The sequence below is a fragment of the Selaginella moellendorffii genome, unplaced genomic scaffold (assembly GCF_000143415.4).
Source record: "Selaginella moellendorffii unplaced genomic scaffold, v1.0 SELMOscaffold_46, whole genome shotgun sequence".
Taxonomy (NCBI): domain Eukaryota; kingdom Viridiplantae; phylum Streptophyta; class Lycopodiopsida; order Selaginellales; family Selaginellaceae; genus Selaginella; species Selaginella moellendorffii.
Genome location: NW_003314307.1, coordinates 1,248,656 through 1,268,552, shown reverse-complemented (window position 1 = coordinate 1,268,552; position 19,897 = coordinate 1,248,656).

The following is a 19,897-nucleotide window of genomic DNA, read 5'->3' as shown; positions in this document are numbered from 1 at the left end:
TTTGTTTGGGCTTGTTGACTATTTATAGATAGTGTCTAGGTCTACTAGTCAAATGTATTTATGGAATGTAGAGATTGCCGTGAATACAATAGTGTTGTTTTCACATCCAAATTCACAATCTAGCACCATTCTATATTTTGTAAATTTTCATGATTATCCCAAAGACTAACTTCCTGGGATAAAGCATGCATTTCTGAGAGGGGGCCATAGGGGGTTCCAAATGTATAATAGGGATAGTGAGTAATTATGCATAATCAATCAATCAAAAACATAATTTAGCTCCTTGCTAGCATGTTTGTCTTTATTCTACATTTGACTTAAGTTTAAGCCTAAACTCCAAACCATGTTAGTTGGTGGAATACATATAGGATATCGGTATGTTAAAATAGTGTTAGACTTTATTTAGCTTTGTTTTGTGTGTTAGTCTTAACATTGGGATGTTAAATATTCTAGGGCTATTCAATAAAAAGTTCTCATTTAGTTGTGTTTTGCATTGGCTAGTGATAAGAACCACTGCATATTGAGCTCTAGTCTTTTAATATCAGAACATGATACCTTATTGTGTTTGCCAAACATCCTTGCTATATGTAGGTTTTGTTCTGGTCCCATTAGTTATTTATAAAAAGTTCTTAGATTTGCTACTTAGGAATATCTATAGAATGTAGAGATTGTCCTAAACACAATAGTGTTGCTTCCATGTTAAAATTTGTAATTTAATAGTATTTCATATTTAATAAGTTTTCATGATTATCCTAAAGATTAACTGATCCATTTTATGCTAAGCTAGTGTTGATATCTTGAATATTTGCTTATTAAGGTTTTTTAGAGAAGTTGTTCATTTACTATAACTTCTATAAACACTTAGATTAGATTGTTAGATGGAGAAAGTATGTAGTTAAGGCATTGATATTAGTAACATTTATGTTAGTGGAAGTAATATTATTATTTCAAATGAAAAGAAGGTTTCTTTAAAACTTAATTTTTTATATCATTTTTTTTGTTAATGTTTTGGCTTTATATAGGATCTTGAAGGTGATTAAAGAAGAGTGTTAATGCAATATAAATATGCAAATATATGGTTTTCATGATTAAATCTAGAGTATTCATTAGCATTTGTGGATATCATTGGTGGATATATGAGCTTGTTATTGAATGCTTAAGCATACTGTTGGGTCATAAAAAGTTATGTTGAGGTGAATTTATATGACGTTGTAGGTAGAAGGAATATGGTTGAGTTTTAAAAATATGTATTTCTGGATTGATTTCTGGATTGAGAGTCATTCTTTCTCTTGAATAAAAATTTTTTCTATAATGTTTTTAATGTTTTTCCAATTATTGATTTATTTTTTCATTTAACCTAAAAAACATTCTATTTTTATAAGCCAATACAAATTAGTGAAGAGGTCTCTAGTTAATTTCAACTTTAGTAAATAGTTTAAATTATACGGCTTGAAAAAGATATTAGGGAGCTAGTGCTCATAAAGGATATTGAGTGTATATTAAACCCTCATTTCATAGCAAAACAACTTGGAGTTTGGCTCCAAATTCAAGTGCACTATAGTAACTAAACATTAGTTTAATATTATTATTAGGAATAGTGAAAACTAACATTTCAAGACTTCTTGTTGGAATAAAGAGGAAGTTAGACATATCTCTTAATGAATAAGTTACTTATGTTATAGTATAATGAGTTATTGTTGTAAAGGGAAATATTCATTGTCTAAAAAGTCCATTATTGAAACACATAAACACTTTAAAGCATTAAATGGTGTTTAGTATCATGATGGCATTAGATAAGGCCCAAAGGATTAAATCCCTAAAGGATAATAAATAAAAAGTGATATTTAAGATTTAAGATTAAGGAAAATTAAATATATAGGAAGTTTGTATATCTAAAGTGGATAATGAAAAAATAATGTTGACACAATTAGCAATGGGCATATAGAGCCTATGAGTAACAACATTAATCTTTGTGTGTAGGATTACAAAATTAAGTATATCTAAATTGATTAACCACTTTCTAAGTTATTGAGTAGGTTTATATTTAAGAATACACTAAGATGTGAGTAGAAAGTGCAAAACTACCCTAGCATAAAGAAAAATAAGCAAAAAAACTTATGGAGCTAAAGTAAGTAGTAAAGGGATATAACCAAACTATAAAAACTAAGGGATATAACAAAAAATGGTTATATAAATTGAGTGAGGAATCAAATGTAAGCCCAAGGGTTTACTACTTACAAATATGGTATTATAGAGTCTAGAGTATAAAAGTGACCATATTAGACCAAATAACAAGTAAAAAGCTTATGAAGGGAGAGGTCTCAATAAACTAAGGGGTGTGGTCCTTTGAATGTTCCTAATACAAATTTTGAGTAAGCTAATATTTAGGAAGTTGAGTATAAATGGTTTATAGGCACACATATAATTCAAGACTAGTGTAACAGGATCATGGTTTTGAAGCCTGTTATAAGGTAAAATTATCAATATTAAGGAAACAATTCTTGTATGTTCAAAAAGATGGTTTTAAATGAAAATTGGTATTTAAGGAACTTACATTTGGTATTAGAGTGATCTCGAGTTCGACTTTGTTAGTTGGCTAAAAGAATCATATAATATGTTAAAATTGACATATAGCAACCACATATTTAACCATTTGAAGGAGTCTCATTCACAACCTTTATAAGTTATATTTCTGACTTGGGGATTTGCTAGCCCTATGAATGGCCTCTATACCGCTTTACCTTTGCACTTGGTTCAAATGTTCCACATGTTTGATCCCACAATAAACACCCAAAAGTACCACTAACATATTAATCCATTATGCTAAATCCATGTCCATTTACCTTTATTTCATTAGTCTAAGACCACCTATACTATAGCCTTATCTCTCAAAGATTAAGCCATCCATTTATTAAGGATGACCACACTTTAGTATCCTTAAAATGCTTGGAGATATAGGGACCACCCTCCCACAATATCCTTTCTTCGGTCCTCACTAAGTCCCTCTCTATTCACTTGCCAACACTACCACCTAAAGGCTTAACCACTAAGTCCTATTGATCTCTAGGATTTCCTCACCACATGATCATACCTTTAGTCACTATATAAAAAGATTACTCCTCTTCCTTTCCATAGTTTGAGAGTTTGGGATGACATTTCAAAACATTATATCCTTACACAAGCCTTGTGTAAGTGACTAAGTTTTCCATTAAACTTTAGTCACTTAACCACATTTTCGACCACTTGGAGGAGTTTCATTCACAACCTCTATAAATCCAATTCAGGACTTCGAGCTTGCTAGCCCCAAGAATAGCATCCATGCCACTCAACCTTTGCAGTTAATCCAAGTGCTCCATGTATCCGATCCTATAACTGACACCCCAAAGTACCATAGACATATTAACCCGTTACGCTAAGGCCATACCCATTCACCTTAGTCACACCGATGGTCCAACACCACTTGCATCATAGTCCCGTGTTAGGCACCAACTTTGACCATGTGATCAATGTCAGTCAAAGGGAGGCTCAAGGATATATTAAGGCATGTTAGGGTGGGGGACTTAACCTACCCAAAGGCTCATAGAGGAGTGGTGGCGTAGTGGAGCTTTTGAGGTAGTTTAGAGGTGGTTGGAACCTTAAGAGGTGGCGTAACATAGTCTAGGGTGACTAAATCTTTGTCTTTTTGCGCCGGATCATAACATTGGTATCAGAGGAGTTGGTTGCAATGGCTGACCAAGCTAAACGCTAGAATCCTATTGTCGATGGTGGTGCCGACGATGGTGTTGATGAAGCTGCGGAGATTTGGACTATTCAAGATGTGGTTCACGAGCTGTGAGCCCTTAATCGAAATCAGCAAGAGATGCAAGATGAGATGCATAGATACCATGTGTGGGCGTGTTGAGGCACTCGAGGCTGGACAGGGTAGCACTCCAAGTAAGCCTTCTTTGGTAGATCGACTCAAAATTCCAACCTTTTCCAGTGATGGTGGTGTGGACAAGTGTCTCACTTGGCTAGCCAATATGAAGAAGTTCTTGGTTGCTAGGGGAACTCCAGATGCAAAGGCTTTAGTGACTATTCTAATGGTTTTGCGTGATGCGGGCCTTTGATGGTGGAATTGGCTTGAGGAGTTTCGTGTTGCGAATAAGAAACCACTAGTGTTTACCATAGATGAGTTTGAAATTGCTTTCCGTTTACGTTTTGCCCCTCATTACGACGTGGAGAATACTCATACAGAACTTTGACATTTCCAGCAAGGGAAAATGACACTCGGGGACTATATTGAGAAGCTTACTTGCTTGATTAGTCATGTTCCAATGAAGGATCCAGATTAAAACAAGTCCTACTTCATTGATGGCCTACATAGTGAGAGCATGTGGCAACACTTGCATCATTCTCAGCCTACAAAAAGTTTGGAGGAGCTCTTTGATGCGGCTCATCGACTTGACAATGACAAGCACAAGTCTCGCAAGCATTCGTGGAGTCCTTCTATTAAGAATCATTGTGATGATCGCCGTGGACACAAAAATGGGAACAAGCATCACAAGTTAAAGTCAGTGGTGACTACTTAGCAGAAGTTCTTTGTGAAGAATTATAGATAGGGTTGTCATCATTGCGGTGAACTTGGACATTACAAGACTGATTGTCCGCAGTTGAAGAACAAGTAGTAGGACAAGAAGAATGGCTAATCTTCTTCTCACGGTAAGTCAGATACTAAAAAGTTGCAAACTTTGCAGCATGAGGATGATGAGAACGACCATTTCGGTCGGAGGAAGAGACTTTTGATCATTGCTCGTCAGTTCAACTGTGTGTGGAACAAGATGGAGCTCGAGGATATGCGTGAATCAGCTTTAATGCTGGAGGACATGTTCCATGGTGATCCAGTGCGGATTTTACTAGATAGTGGGAGCGATGACAACTTTGTTTCGGCAAATTTTGTTGTGGAGCATGGCCTGGTCACACGCAGAGTTCTTCTATACATAGTGGAAGGTGCAACTACCTTTGCTCAACATTTTAATGCTTGTGTTGAGGGGCTGGAAGTGTTGGTTGGCAAAACCACACTTGTGGAGATTTTTTATTTCGCGGATATCCATTGTGTGGATTTCATTCTTAGGATGCCATAGTTGGTGAAGGTGGATTTAGAGATAAAGTGGAGTATTAAATGTATCTTGCTAGAGTATGGTGGCGTTAAAGATGAGTGGTTTGGCGAAGGTGTTTAATCACTAGTTGTTATGCTCTCTATTACATCTTTGAAGCGGGCTTGTCGTAATGGAAAAACACTTTCGAGTTACTTGTTGTTTGTTCATGACTTGGGGGCCCAAGGCACGTGTGGGGAAGAAGCAGCAATACGGGATGTACTTGACGAGTTTTCTGATGTTTTTCCATCTGAATTTCCTCATGGGTTTCCTCCGTTACTAGGTGTGGAGCATGGGATTACATTGGAGCCGGAAATGCGTCCATTTTGGTTAAGTTATGCGGAGGAGCAAGAAGTTTAACGACAAGTCAAAGAGTTACTTGAGTTTAGATTTATTCAGCCAAGTAAGTCCCTATTTGGTGCCCTAATCTTGCTTGTGAAGAAGAAGGATGGTTCAATGTAGATGTGTATTGACTACTGCACTTTGAACAAAAAGACAGTGAAGGATAAAATGCCAATGCCACGTGTGGATGATATCCTGGATAAGCTTGGTGAAGCACGAATGTTTACCAAGATTGATCTGAGGAGTGAATATCCTCAGATTGCAATGGATGATGCATCTATCTCCAAGACAGCATTCAATACAAGCTTCAGACATTTTGAGTTTAGAGATATGCCGTTTAGTTTGACGAATGCACCAGCCACATTTACCCGGTTGATAACGGAGGTATTTAGGCGTTATCTTTATGAGTTTGTGGAGATTTTCTTGGATGATATTCTTGTTTTTAGCAAGAATATGGAGGAGCATAAGGTGCATTTGCGCAAGGTTTTTTTGTTACTCCAAGACAACAAACTTTATGTGAAGAAGAGCAAATATGAATTTGCAAAGGTGGAATATCTAGGCCATATTATGACATCTAAGGGTGTCAAGATGGATCCAAGGAAGGTGACTATGGTGGAAAATTAACCTACATCGACTACAGTGGTTGAGTTGCGCAATTTTCTTAGTATGTGTCCATGGCTGTGTTTGCCAACACTACCACTAGGACAAAGCCCACAGGCCCGACCACTAAGTCCATTGTCCTCTGGGATTTCCTTACCACATGATCGTATCCTTAGTCACTACACCATAGGACCACTCTTCTTCCTTTCCATGGGAGAACATTTTAGAACACTATAGCCCTACGCAAGCCTCATAGGTATTCTCCCCACTTTCTAATAGTAGTGTTAGTGTACATGGCCGTGGACGAAGAGGGACTTGATAGGGACTGAAGAAGGGATATTAGGGAAGGCTATTCCCTATGTCTCTGGGCATTTTAAAGATATTAAGGTGTGGTGCTAGGAAGACCACTCATAAATAGATAGCTTAGCCTTTAAGAGACGGAACTATGGTATAGGTTGTCTTGGACTACCAATAAGACAAAGGTAAATGGACATACCTTTAGTGTAACAGGCGAATATGTTAGTGGTACCTTTATATGTCTATAGTGAGAATGGACACGTGGAGCACTTGGACCAAATGTAAAGACAAAGTGGTATAAAGGCCATTCACGGGGCTTGCAAGTCCCCAATTCTGCAATAGAATTTATGGAGGTTGTGAATAAGACTCTTCCAAATGGTCAAAGATGTGGTTAAATGACTAAAGTAGAATAGAAAAATTAAACACTTACAATGCTTCTATCTATATGTGATATAGAAAGAGAAGATAAAGGCCTAACCATTGTAAAAAAAAACCAAACCCATTAGTAAATTTAGATAAATTATTGTATATAGGTAATTAATCAATGTAGTGCACATGAATTTGGAGCCGAACTCCAAGCTTGTTGCGCTATGAAATAAGGGTCCGATACAATCCCACGAGCACCAACTCCCCGTATATAACACCTGCACGTAAAATGGTGTCAGACGTAATCTGGCACAATTTTGGCATACTGATGGCCTAATGCGAGGAGGAGGGTAATTCACTGACTAGAGCAGCATGGAGTTTGGGCTTAGACTCAAGCCAGACGCAAAACAAGGAGCAACATAGCCTAGCAAGAGCCAAATTAATGCCTCAGGTGGTTGGACATGCATTCCAACCACTATCCTTACTATGCATTTGGAACCCCCCATAGGCCCCCCCCCCCCCCCTGAGGAACACATGCTTTGGGCTTTCACCCCAAGCCTCCCTTAGTACAAGGAGTTAGTCTCTGGGACAAGCTCAAAACTTACTAAATATGGAATGTCCCTAAATTGTGAATTTGGACACAGGACAAACACCATTGTGTTTAGGTCAATCTCGACATTTTGTAGATATGCCAAATGAGCAAATCTAGACACTTTCCATAAATAGCATTTGGGACTGAAATGAGACTAACACAAAGGGTATGATAAGGGTGTTTGGTAGCCAACCAACAGAGTCGGATCCGAGACTTTTCTGATACCAAATGTAAGCTCCTGAGTTTGAACTTCCCGAGAGGTCACCCAGCTTAGTACTATTCAAACCCAAGAACACTTAACCCCAAATATCTCAAAACCCTTAACTGATTGGAAAAAGGGGTGCACTTTTGTTCATGGGCCCTTTCCCTTTATATTTGAACCCCATGGATTATCTCTCAAGTTATTCTCTTTGGTTGCTTACAGTCAACATTAGAACATTGGAGATACTACTTGGGTGGACATACCAAGGTTTATACAGATAGTAACACACTAAGCTACTTTGCTATGTAGCCTAACCTTATGCTGAAGTAGGCCCATTGGCAAGAGAAGCTTGCTAGATATGATATTGAAATCATATATAAACTGGTAAAGACAATATTGTTCCGAATGCATTGAGTTGTCAGGCTTAGTTTCAGGCAATATCGGCAATCAATTTGGACTAGTTGGAGGACATTTATGCTTCGTATGGAAGTGATCCATTGGCAAAGACAATCTTATGTCGTGCAGGGTTGTCAAAGCAGAATCCTAATAGTGAAGCAGTGAAAGTTGCTAGTCGAACCAATATGAAACTTCACTTTTCAATTTGGGATGGGCTTATATTCTATAAGCAAGAAAGATTGTACCTTCCCTCTAAGGATCTACAGCTGTTGTTTCTATAGGAACATCATGATGTTCTGGCAACAGGACATAGTGGAAAGCAAAAGACCCTGGCTTTATTGAAAAAGGGATTTTTCTGGTTTGGCATGGAAGGTGATGTAGCGGACTATGTCCATTCTTGCATTATATGCTAGCAATATAAGCATAGAATTGAGAAGCAGGTTGGAAAGTTGTTATGCATTCTAGCACCGGCATGGCCATTTCAGAGTGTGACACTTGATTTCGTCACTTGCTTGCCAAAATCTAAAGGTTATGATACTTTGATGGTGGTTGTGGATCGGTTGTCGAAGATTGCACACTTCATTCCAACTGTGGGAACAATGAATGTGAAGCAAGCAACAAAACTCTTTTTCCATAAAGTAGTACGGGTTTGTGGTCTTCCCGAAGAGATGATTCTGAATAGAGATTTGAGATTTACGGGGAAGTTTTGGGGCACACTATTCTAGTTGTTCGGTACCAAATTGAAGTTTAGTACGGTTTATCATCCTCAAACTGATGGGCAGACCGAACGCATGAATGCTCAAGTTGAGGATTATCTGCGGTACTATGTCACGGCAGACTAAAGCGACTAGGTTGAGCATTTGGACACAGCTGAAATTTGTTATAACAACACATTTCATAGCACTATTGGCTATTCTCCATGGGAGATGTTGCAAGGGAATGCTTGTGGGGTGCCTCAATAGATTGTTGTACCGAAACCAATGTCCAAAGTCTTAGCCTGGCCATTGAGACTTATGCGGAGCAGTTACGCCAAGGTTGGTCTAGAACTACTGAGGCGATGGGCAAAGCTCAGGATAGGTATTGACATGATAAGGATCAACATCGTTGGGATGTATCCTATCAAGTGGGAGATCAAGTATGGCTATCTTCTCAGAACTTGAACATTAAGGGATCTTTGTCTTGGAAGCTGTTACCAAGATTTATTGGACCCTATCAAGTGTTGAAACAAATTGGTGATATATCATATTAATTAGATCTTCTTATGGAGATATCCCATGTTCATAATGTATTTCATGCCAATCTCTTGGCTCCTTACACTATGGATGTTGCATGACATGGGAAGATTTGTCCGCCACCATATGTTGTGGATAGTGAACCAAAATATGAAGTTGAAGCTATCTTGGATTCTCGGTTTTAGAGACAGGCTCATGCGAAGGAATATCTAATTAAGTGGAAAGGTTACCTATTTTGTGAATCAACTTGGGAACCTCTTAGGAATCTTGGACATGCTCGTGAGCTTGTCATAGAGTATGAAAATTGTAATAAAGAATAATTTTGTAACTCTTGTAATAAATCTTGCAAATTAATAAAGTAATATATTTTTATAAATCAAAGTGTCGTTTCTCTTGTTCGTTAATACTTGGGTTAGTTTTGGCAGGCTGACTTCGGCACTTCAGTGCATGGGTCCAATCTATAACCATGGGGATAACTATTATAGACTAATCACAAGTCCTCACCTCTCTCTCAATGACTCATTTTTAAAAAGGGGCATGGTTGTGTAAATAACTTAATTTGCCAATTTATAATAGTTGTTTAAATCTTCCTGATGGGGTTGATTTCTTGCTCAGGGGAAGTTGGGCCTCCGGCCTTCTCTCTTTATCTCTGCGGGTAGGGATGTATCATTCTTTTGTAAGCCAAATGGTACTCGAAGCAGCAAGGGTGGCTAACTCTGTTAGTCATTTCCTTGTCAGTGACAGCCGGAGGGTGTCTGAGTCTTAACGTTTTGGACATAGAGGAGAAGTTGTTCCATAACTCATTTAAGTTAGTGTATTTCCTATATAGTGTGCCTTCTGTTAACTTTTGGAGTTGTTTCCTTGACGGTTTGCTAGACTCGAGTATACATCAATGAGGACGTCGATCTTCCCCAAAGGGGGGAGAGTGTCATGAATGTGACTTCAGGTATCGAAAGATACTTGTTAGCCAATCTTTACGGATACTCTTTCTTTACTACCATGACGGCAAGAGGTTGGTACTGCTATGGTCTCCGCCCAAGTTAGTTGAGAAACTGGTCAGCACATGTGCACTTAGACGGGATGAGCATAAGGACAGAATTCTTACGTGCTATTAGCTAAGCATACTTAGCTCAATAAGGAGTTCTTGTCTCGTTTTGTTTTGCACTTGCTAGTGACAAGAACCCTTACATATTGAAACTAGTCCCTCAATATTGCTATATGATAGCTTACCATGTCTAGGGGAATCACACCACATGTTCATTGACATCTGGCTGGTCTAGTTTGCTCCCACTAGGCTTGACCTGAGGGGTAGGGTGTCAATAGAACAAGGCTCTTGCGAGAGCTATAGCTCTTAGCTTCCATGCACGAAGGCATGAACTTGCAGGGAAGCTTGGTAAATTGTAAGCAACTAAAGAGAATGATTTAAGAGATGATCCATTTTAGCTTCCATTCACAAAGGCGTGAACTTGCAGGGAAGGTTGGTAAACTGTAAAAAACTAAAGAGAACGATTTGAGAGATGATCCATGGGGTTCAAATATAGAGGGAAAGGGCCTATGAACAAGAGTGCACCCCCTTTTTTAATCGGTTAAGGGTCTTAGGATATTTGGGGTTAAACATCCTTGGGTTTGAATAGTACTGGGTTGGGTGACCTCCCAGGAAGTTCAAACTCAGGAGCTTACACCGACACTATAACAAACATCTCTTTCTTATGTATTGGCCATCTTTGTTGGGTTTCATCCAATTTCTTGGAATAGAATGCAACGGGAAAACTATGTCGCCTTAGCATAACACCAACCACTTTGTCACAATTTTGCTGTAACATGGCACCAATAGCATAGCCAAATGCATCACAATGCACTTCAAAGGGTTTATCAAGATCCGGAATCTTGGGAACAGGAACCATAGTTAAAATCTCCTTCAACTGTACAAAAACACGCTAACAAGTTGGTGTCCAATGAAACGGAATACTACACTTTGTCAACTCAGTCAATGGAAGAGCAATTCTTGCAAAACTGTGGACAAACTTGCAATAATATCCCACCAAACTGAGAAAAAAACGAACATTTGATATAGTGGTCGGAACTTCTCAGGACTTCACCGCTTCCACCTTCTTTGAATCTACCTCAATTACTCCACCACCAACTATATGTCCAAAAAAGTTTACGCACAATTGTCCAAAAGTGCATTTACTTTCCTTAGCATATAGTTTATGTTCGCACAACTTTTGAAACACTAGCTCCAAGTGTTTCAAATGATCCTCCAATGTTTCACTAAAGACTAGAACATCATCGATATATAGGACAACAAATATGTCCAAATAATCTTGAAATATTTTATCCATTATAGTGCTAAACGTTGCCAGAGCATTGCATAACCCAAACAGCACGACAAGAAACTTATAAGATCCGTACTAAGTCTTAAAGGTTGTCTTCTCCACATCCTGATCCACCACCCATATCTGATGATACCCGGACCGCAAATCAAGTCGCATAAAATACTTAGCCTTTAAGAGTTGGTCAAACAAGTCATCAATGCGAGGCAAAGGATAATTGTTTTTAACCGTGATTTTATTGAGTGCCCGATAATCAATACACATCCTCATGGTTCCATCCTTTTTCATAACAAAAAGGACCGGTGCTCTATAAGATGACTTGCTTGGTCGAATATGACCTTTGTCAAGAAGCTCCATGAGTTGCTTCTTGAGTTTAGCCATCTCCTTGATGTTAAATCGATATCAAGCTTTCATAGATGGTTTAGAACCCAGAATAACCTCAATCCGATGATCAACCTCATGGTTAGGAGGTAGCCCTAGTGGTAAATCCTTCGGAAAGATATCCTAATTCCTTGCCAACAACTCCAATATCTTCATTGGTACAGCATGAACTCCATCATTGATTCGAATTGAGTCACCAACACCCTCAGCTTCCATCACTTGAGCACAAAAGGTCCAACATCCCCTCTTAGCTGATTTTTTAGCGGCCCTTGCAATCAAGAACTTTGCATCCCAATCCTTTGAGGAACGCTTTTGCAACTAGAAGGACACATTAAGACATCCTTCTAACTTCAACGTGATACGACTTTGTTTAGCACCATAAATCCCTTTTATGTATTTGTTAAAGAAGTCCATACCAAACATCATCTAAAAATCTGGTATCTTCAACACTATCAAATCCACTCTTTCTTTCCACTTGAATATTTTTATTGGAACATCATTCATAAACTTTCTGGCTACTTGCCCACCTTCCGCAAACCGGAAGTGCATTGGCAACATTTGCCCAACATTCAATCCTAATAACTTAACTAAGTTTTTGGATATCACGCTGTGCGTAGCTCCTGTGTCAATCATCACTTGAATTTGGTGTCCGTGAACAAAGCCTACCAAATATATTAACAGATCAGTGTTTGCATTAACTGCGAGTAAAGCTTGAGGAAAACAACAAAAATAACTCACCTCCTCTTCCTCATAGTCTGCATTGATCAACTCGTCAATCCTTTCAGCTTCACCACCACCGTATTCCCTCATGACATTAACACGAGATTTTGTCTTATGCTTGTTGGGACATTCCAAGGACCTATATCCTAACTCTCCACAATAGAAACAGTGACCCACACTACCTGTTCCACTAGGAGCAAGTTTCGTAGGTTGCTGTTGCTTGTACCCACCAGAAGGAGGAACAAAAGGCCTAAGACCAAAAGAAGCTGCTAGTGGTCTCCAACCACCGCCTTTGTTAACTATTGCTTATGAGCCTCCAGGGTGAAACTTGCCTTCCACCCTTTGTTTCCGATCACTTTGTTTATTCTCAAAATTCTTATTTTTGTCTGAGGTACTAGTATACAACTGTTGATATTGTTCTATGAGTGAGTGACTAAAGGCAACTTGCTGTGCTGCCTCCTTACATTCCAGGTACATCTCCGATTTAAACTTCAAAATCTCATTGCGAGAAAGTGAACTTAAACCTTCTAGGAAATAACTTCGAGCATCTTCGTCACTCATATTTGCAATTATAATGCACTTCTAAGCAAACACATTAACGTAATGCATGAGGTCCCTCACTACTTTAATTGCCGCAGCTCCACGCATAGTCTCAAACCAAGATCATCTGGCAAGTATTCCTTACAGATACAAGACCACATCTTGGTCTAACTTCTAGTTTGCCCTTTTTCAGCATACACCTAGCGCCACCAAGTTTTGGCATGATCAGTGAGAAAGGATTGCGCGCATGCAACTTTCGTACGATCATCTACGTCTGCTGCTATGAAATAATTTTCCCTATTATAGACCCAATCTTCCAAAACATGATAGTCCCACATGCCTCTGAAATTGGGTGGTTTTGGAGGTTTGAACTTCGAAACTCGTGCAACCGAGGACGGTTGTAGAACTTCATCGTCCTCAGAACTTGAAGAGGAGTTTGGTTGCTTAGGTTTAGCTAGTTTAACTGCCTCAACTTCTTTCTTCCTGTTTTTGTTCTCCTTTTTCAATTTGCGAATCTCCCTTCGCAAATTTTTTATCTCGACTTCCTGAGCTATACGTGTAAGCCATAAATTTTTTCCTTTCCAATTTGCCAGCTTATCTCATCTACCCGCCCAACACTACCTTGGCTTTTGCTAAGTTCCCTCGCCAAGGTTCCTGCCTATGGTACTAGCTCCTACTTGGGCTTACTTGGTTTCAGCTGCTCACTGCACGAGCAATAGAGCGTTAGCCATCCATCCACGGATTCCCAAATCTTTCTCAATCCCCCTCCCCGGGTTAAACTAGACTTAAGGTTCAGCTACACTCCCTGCAGGCACAAGTAACCAAACACACCAAACCTCCAAGTTCCTAACACCCCTTGGTACCACAAGACTTGATCATGGGACCACTTACCCAATCAGTCTGGTCTCCTGAGACATAGCATTGCAAATAATCCTCCAGCTGCCTATTCACCCTTTCCATTTGTCCATCTCTCAAGAAGTGTTAGTGCCATCAAACTTGACTTAATACCCATTACTTGTCTGTGGGTGATAGGCTGTGCTGAATTTCAATTTGGTGCGATACTATTCTAGGAGTGTTCTCTAGAACCTACTGGTGAAGATCTTATCTTGATCTGAGATAATCTCTTCTAGCCTTCCCCGCACTCGAACCACTTGTTTGAAGAACAGCTTTGCCACACCTTCCGCATCCACTTCCGTTGTGGTGGGTATGAAATGTGCCATCTTCGAAAATCGATCCACCACCACGAATATCGCATCAAACCCCTTTGCTTGGAGGGAGTCCCGTGATGAATTCTATCGTAAGACATTTCCACGGACGATCTGGAATTGGGATGTTTTGTAACAAGCCCCCATTAGCCTTAGTCACGGCTTTGACCTACTGACATGTTGGACATGTCTTTATATAATCTTGGACGTCCTTAGCCATATCTGGCCAGTGGTACTTTCTTTTGAGTAAGCCTATTGTTTTGGGCACTCCGCCGTGTCCCACAAAAGGTCCGTCATGACACTCTTCTAAGGCTACCTTTCTTAGTTCCCCTTCTGGAACATATACCCTTGTTTGCTTATAATATATGAGTCCATTGCATTCCGTATAGCGCGTTTTCTCTTCCATTGGCAGCTCACCTCTCTGGTGAGTTTCCCATGCCTCTAGATTCCTCAGCAACACTTCTTATGCTAGGCCATCGTTCTCGTATGCGGTCCGCACATCATCCCAAAAGATTGTTGTCGCGTTGGATATTGCTAACTTCAAGCTCGCTTTTCGACTTAGCGTATTTGCCACAATGTTGCTCTTCCCAAGCTTGTATAGAATCTCGCAATCAAACTCGGCCAAAGTATTGGCCCACCAACCTTGTTTTCCCCTCAGGTCGGGCTGTGATAAGAAGTGTTTCGTTGCCACATTGTCCGTGTAAACCTTGAAGTGTCTCCCAAGGTAGTGTTGCCACTCCTTGAGCGCCTTGACCACCACAAACAATGCCTTCTCATGGGCAGGCCACTTCTGTTGAGCCTTATCCAACTTCTTCGAGAAGAACGCTACTAGATGGTTGTCTTGCTTCAAAACTGCGCCTAACGCAAAGTCTGAAGCATCCGTTTCTACCTCAAAGTCCTTACCAAAGTCTGGTAACGCTAACACGGGAGCCTTCCTCAACTTCCCCTTGAGGTGGACGAATGCCGCCTCGCATTCCGCTGTTCATACCATCTTCCCTTTTCCTGTAAAGACAAGGCTACTCTCAAATAGTGTTTGATAAACTTTCAATAGTAGTTGCATAGCCCGAAGAATGCCTTTAACTCATGTACATTCGATAGTCGCTCCCAATCCTAGATCGCTTGGACCTTCTCAGGGTCCACCTTGAGCCCGTCCTTGCCCACCACATGCCCGAGAAATTTTACCTTTTGTTGAGTAAAGTCACATTTGCTCTCTTTAGCATACAGCTGGTGTTCCTTTAGTTTTTCAAACACCTTCGTCAAGTGTTTGGCATGCTCCTCTAGCATTTTGCTATAGATCAGGATGTCGTCAATATAGAAGACCACAAAGTGATCCAAATAGGGTACAAAGATATGGTTCATCAATGCCAAAAACGTTTCCAGTGCATTGCATAGCCCAAAGGGCATCACCAGAAACTCGAAGCTCCCATACCTCGTTCGATAGGTTGTCTTCTCGACATCTTCCTCTGCTACCCTGATTTGGTAGTATCCTGACCTTAGGTCAATCCTCGAGAAGTATTTTGCCTTTCCCAACCTATCGAACAGGTCCACAATCCTTGGCAAAAGGTACTTGTTCTTCTTTGTATATTTGTTGAGCAACCGGTAGTCTATGCACATGGGCATAGATCCATCTTTCTTTTTCACAAATAGCACTGGCGCCCCATACGGCGACTTGCTCAACCTAACATACCCTTTGTCCACCAACTCCTCTAGTTGGCGCTTGAGCTTCGGGAGTTCTTTTTAGTTCAAATGATAGGGAAGGCGAACCACTGCCTCAGCACCCTCGACTAGCTCAATCTTATGTTCTATCGGTCGTGTGGGGGGCAACCCTGCCGGTAGCTCCTCCGACATGGTATCTTGGAATTGGTCCAACACCCGCTAGATCATTAAAGGTACTTTTTCCGTTCCTGTCTTTTTGTCACTCTTCACCGAGAGTAAGCACAAAAATGCAGCCTTAGTCCCTTTAGTAAGTTGTCCCCTCGTGGACACCAGGTTTAGGCACAAATCTTTAGCCTTGCATTGCCCTACCTTTAGATCTTGGGCCTCTACCTTGGATCTTTTTCCTTGGGCATTCGCTAGTACCACAAGGTTCCTACCATATCCATGCAGGGCTACCATGAATCGATTGAACCAATCCATCCTAAAGATCACATCAAATCCCGCCATGTCCAACACAGTGAAATCCATGTCTACTTTCCAAGTCTCTACTTCAACACTCGCTTGTCAAAGTACCTCATTGGTGCTTTCGCTACCTTGAACAAACTCTATAGTCCTTGGTTCGCCCAGCCGCTGCACTGTTAGTCTGGCTTGCCGGACTATATCTGTAGCCACAAAATTATCCGAAGCACTCGTGTCAATAAGGATCTTAACAAAGCTACCCCCGAGCTTCCCTCGGAGGGCTAGTAGATGTCGCGAACAACTCTTTGCGAAAGTTGCTCGTGTAATGAGTAACCTTGAGCTAGGGATTGGATCACATACTTCAGTTTAGACTTCACCCGACTTAATGGCCATATTGGCTCTGTCCTTCTTCGGGTAGGGACATTCCCTCGAAAAGTGTCCCACTTCACCGCAGTTGTAGCATACGTTATTTCCCATGTTGCTAAACGACTTGACTTTCTTATCTGTGGGTTTGTCTCTTTTTGCTTGACTCCCCCACGTACTCGCTCGCTGGCCACTAGATTTGCCTTTCCGGAACCCCGAGGACTCATTCTTAGAGAAACTCTTCTTAAATTTCCCTTTCTTATACGTTCCCCTTGGTTTGGCCCCTTTGCTAAATGTGGACCCCGACCCCGTCGCGTTTCCCTTTCGCAGGTTATCGTTGAAATGCACCTTGATGGCCGCATCCAACACTTCCTTGTAGTTGGTCAGGTTCCAGCACATCACCTCATTGCGAGCCCAGGTTTGCAAACCGGATATAAAGGCATGGAACGCATCCATATCCCCCATGTCTGTGACAAGTATCCTCTTTACTATAAACCCATTCACATACTCCTGAATGGTTCCGGTCTATTTCAGCCTACTTAGCTCATCTTTTAGATGTAGAGTAGCATTCGGAGGAACGTAAGTTGCGCGGATCCTTGCCTTCATCATGTCCCAAGTGGCCACCGGTCCTTCGTTGGTCTCTGTCGTTCTCCACCAAGACTTGGCATTATCTGCCAAGTATGGTTTTGCACATGGGACCTTCTCCGAATTTGGTAATCGCAACACTCGGAAGTAGTCCTCGATATCGTAAAACCAATCCTCCACCACCTTATAGTCATTCACTCCCTTGAAGACCAGTGGGGGCTTTGGTTTGTACTTGGGAACTACTTGAGGGACTGATTCCACTTTGGTCTATTAGACCTTGTTTGGTTCTGCCTCAGTCCCTACCGAAGGGTCCGCACCTTCTGCACTGCCAACATCCGCGGTTTTTCGTTTTTTCTTCCGCTTGTTGTCACGCTTTAGCTTGCATATGAGAGTCTCCAGCAAGGCATTGGTCTGTGCCAACTGTCCTTATAGAACGTCCAATCGAGTCTTGGACGACCAAACCTTGCCACCAAACTCCTGTTTGGAAGTCTCCTCACTGGAGTCCTCCCCATGCAAGGATTCCTCATCCAGAGGCTCCAGCTCTGGAGGAAGTTCCGTCTTTGCCTTGGTTCACTTCCGCCCTGCCTTTGCCATCTCCCAACAATCCGCCTCTATCCTTCGCTAGAACTGAGGAAAAGGCTCTGATACCAAATTGTAAGCCATAAATTTTTTCCTTTCCAATTTGCTAGCTTACTTCGTCTACCTGTCCAACACTGCCTTGGCTTTTGCTAAGTTCCCTCGCCAAGATTCCCGCCTATGGTATCAACTCCTACTTGGGCCTACTTGGTTTCAGCTACTCACTGCACGAGTAACGGAGCGTTAGCTATCCATCCACGGATTCCCAAATCTCTCCCAATCCCCCTCCCCAGGTTAAATTAGACTTAAGGTTCGGCTACACTCCTTGCAGGCACAAGCAGCCAAGCACACCAAACCTCCAGGTTCCTAACACACCTTGGTACCACAAGACTTAATCATAGGACCCTCTAAATTTCAAATCTTGGGTGCAACACTTGCTTCGGGACACTGGGGCGAAACACCGTGGCCTAATGACCCAGTATGGGCTACCCCCCCACTTCCATCCCGAAGGAAGGCCCAAGCCCCTAGGAAGGGTGAGGACCAATGAGCTGCATGGTACTCAAATGGGGCACCACTCCACATGAGCCAGAAGCACTACAGTCGGTTTCCTTTTCAGGAGTGGGAGCTGCTTTTGAGCACTTCCTGGGGTGGCCCCTCCGGCACCACCCAAGTCCTTGCTCACTCCCACCCAAGGCCCCTCAACCCCAGTCTCAACCTCAAGTCAGTTTGGAAGCACCACTGGAAAGTTCCTTCAAGACTGGTTCTTGGACCTCACTATCCCTATTATACTTTTGGAACCCCCTGCAGCCCTCGCCCCCCCCCCCCCGGGAGACGCACGCTTTGGGCTTTCACCCCTTGACTCGTAGTATTAGTACTCGGTCTCGGACTTGATCTCGGACTCGATCTCAAACCCGACTTTGGACTCAGTCTCGGACTCAATCTCGGACCTGATCTCGGACCCGATCTTGGACTCGACTTCGAACTCGACCTTGGACTCGGTCTCAGAGTCGGTCTTGGACTCGATCTTCGACTCAGTCCCATCCGATGAACTCTTTGTCATTTTGGTCATGCTTTCGGGGATCCTTCAGCCTACGACACCTTGGCGAGTTGGTTCCTTATAGTACGCTGTAGCACCACAGCATCTGGCTCTTCCTCTTCTGACTTAGCTTCAGCCTCTTCTACAACATCTCTAGCAAGAGTTTCTTCCTTTTGATTCACCCGTCTAGAGGTTTCAACATCATCAATACGGTTCCTTTTCACCATCCCACTAGCTGCATACATGCCTCTATCAGTAACTAAACATGCATACAATGTTCTTACTAAATGGTGCAATCCCACTAATCTTACATAGGTTGCTTTGGATCTACTAGAAGAGTCTCTGCGTATGCAACTTGAGTAAAAAAACCTGACAAAAGTTGGATAGAAATTGTTGAGACAATTCCTTTGATACCAAATGTAGCGCACCTGAATTTGAAGCCGAACTCCAAGCCTATTGCGCTATGAAACAAGGGTCCGGTACAATCCCGCAAGCACCAGCTCCCCGTATCCAGCACCTACATGCAAAATGGTGTCAGATGGAGTTTGGCACAATTTTGGCATATCAGTGGCCTAACGCGAGGAGGAGGGTACCCCACCCACTAGAGCAACGTGGAGCTTGGGCTTAGTGTCGCACCCCAAAAATGGCCTAAATACTTAGCTTGGGCTAAGGTTGAGCCTAAGTGGTGAGTTTGGGATTAAGGTTAGTACTAATCCTTGGGTTAGGGCTAAACCTTGGGTTTAGACCATCCTTAGGTGGCACCCCTTCGACACTTCATCAATCTCCACCAAGGGTCATTGAGTCTCCGCCACCTCAGTGATCCATAAGTCACATCCCTTACTTTGTTGACACAAGGTTCCAAGGGATGCCTCCTTTGGACACAT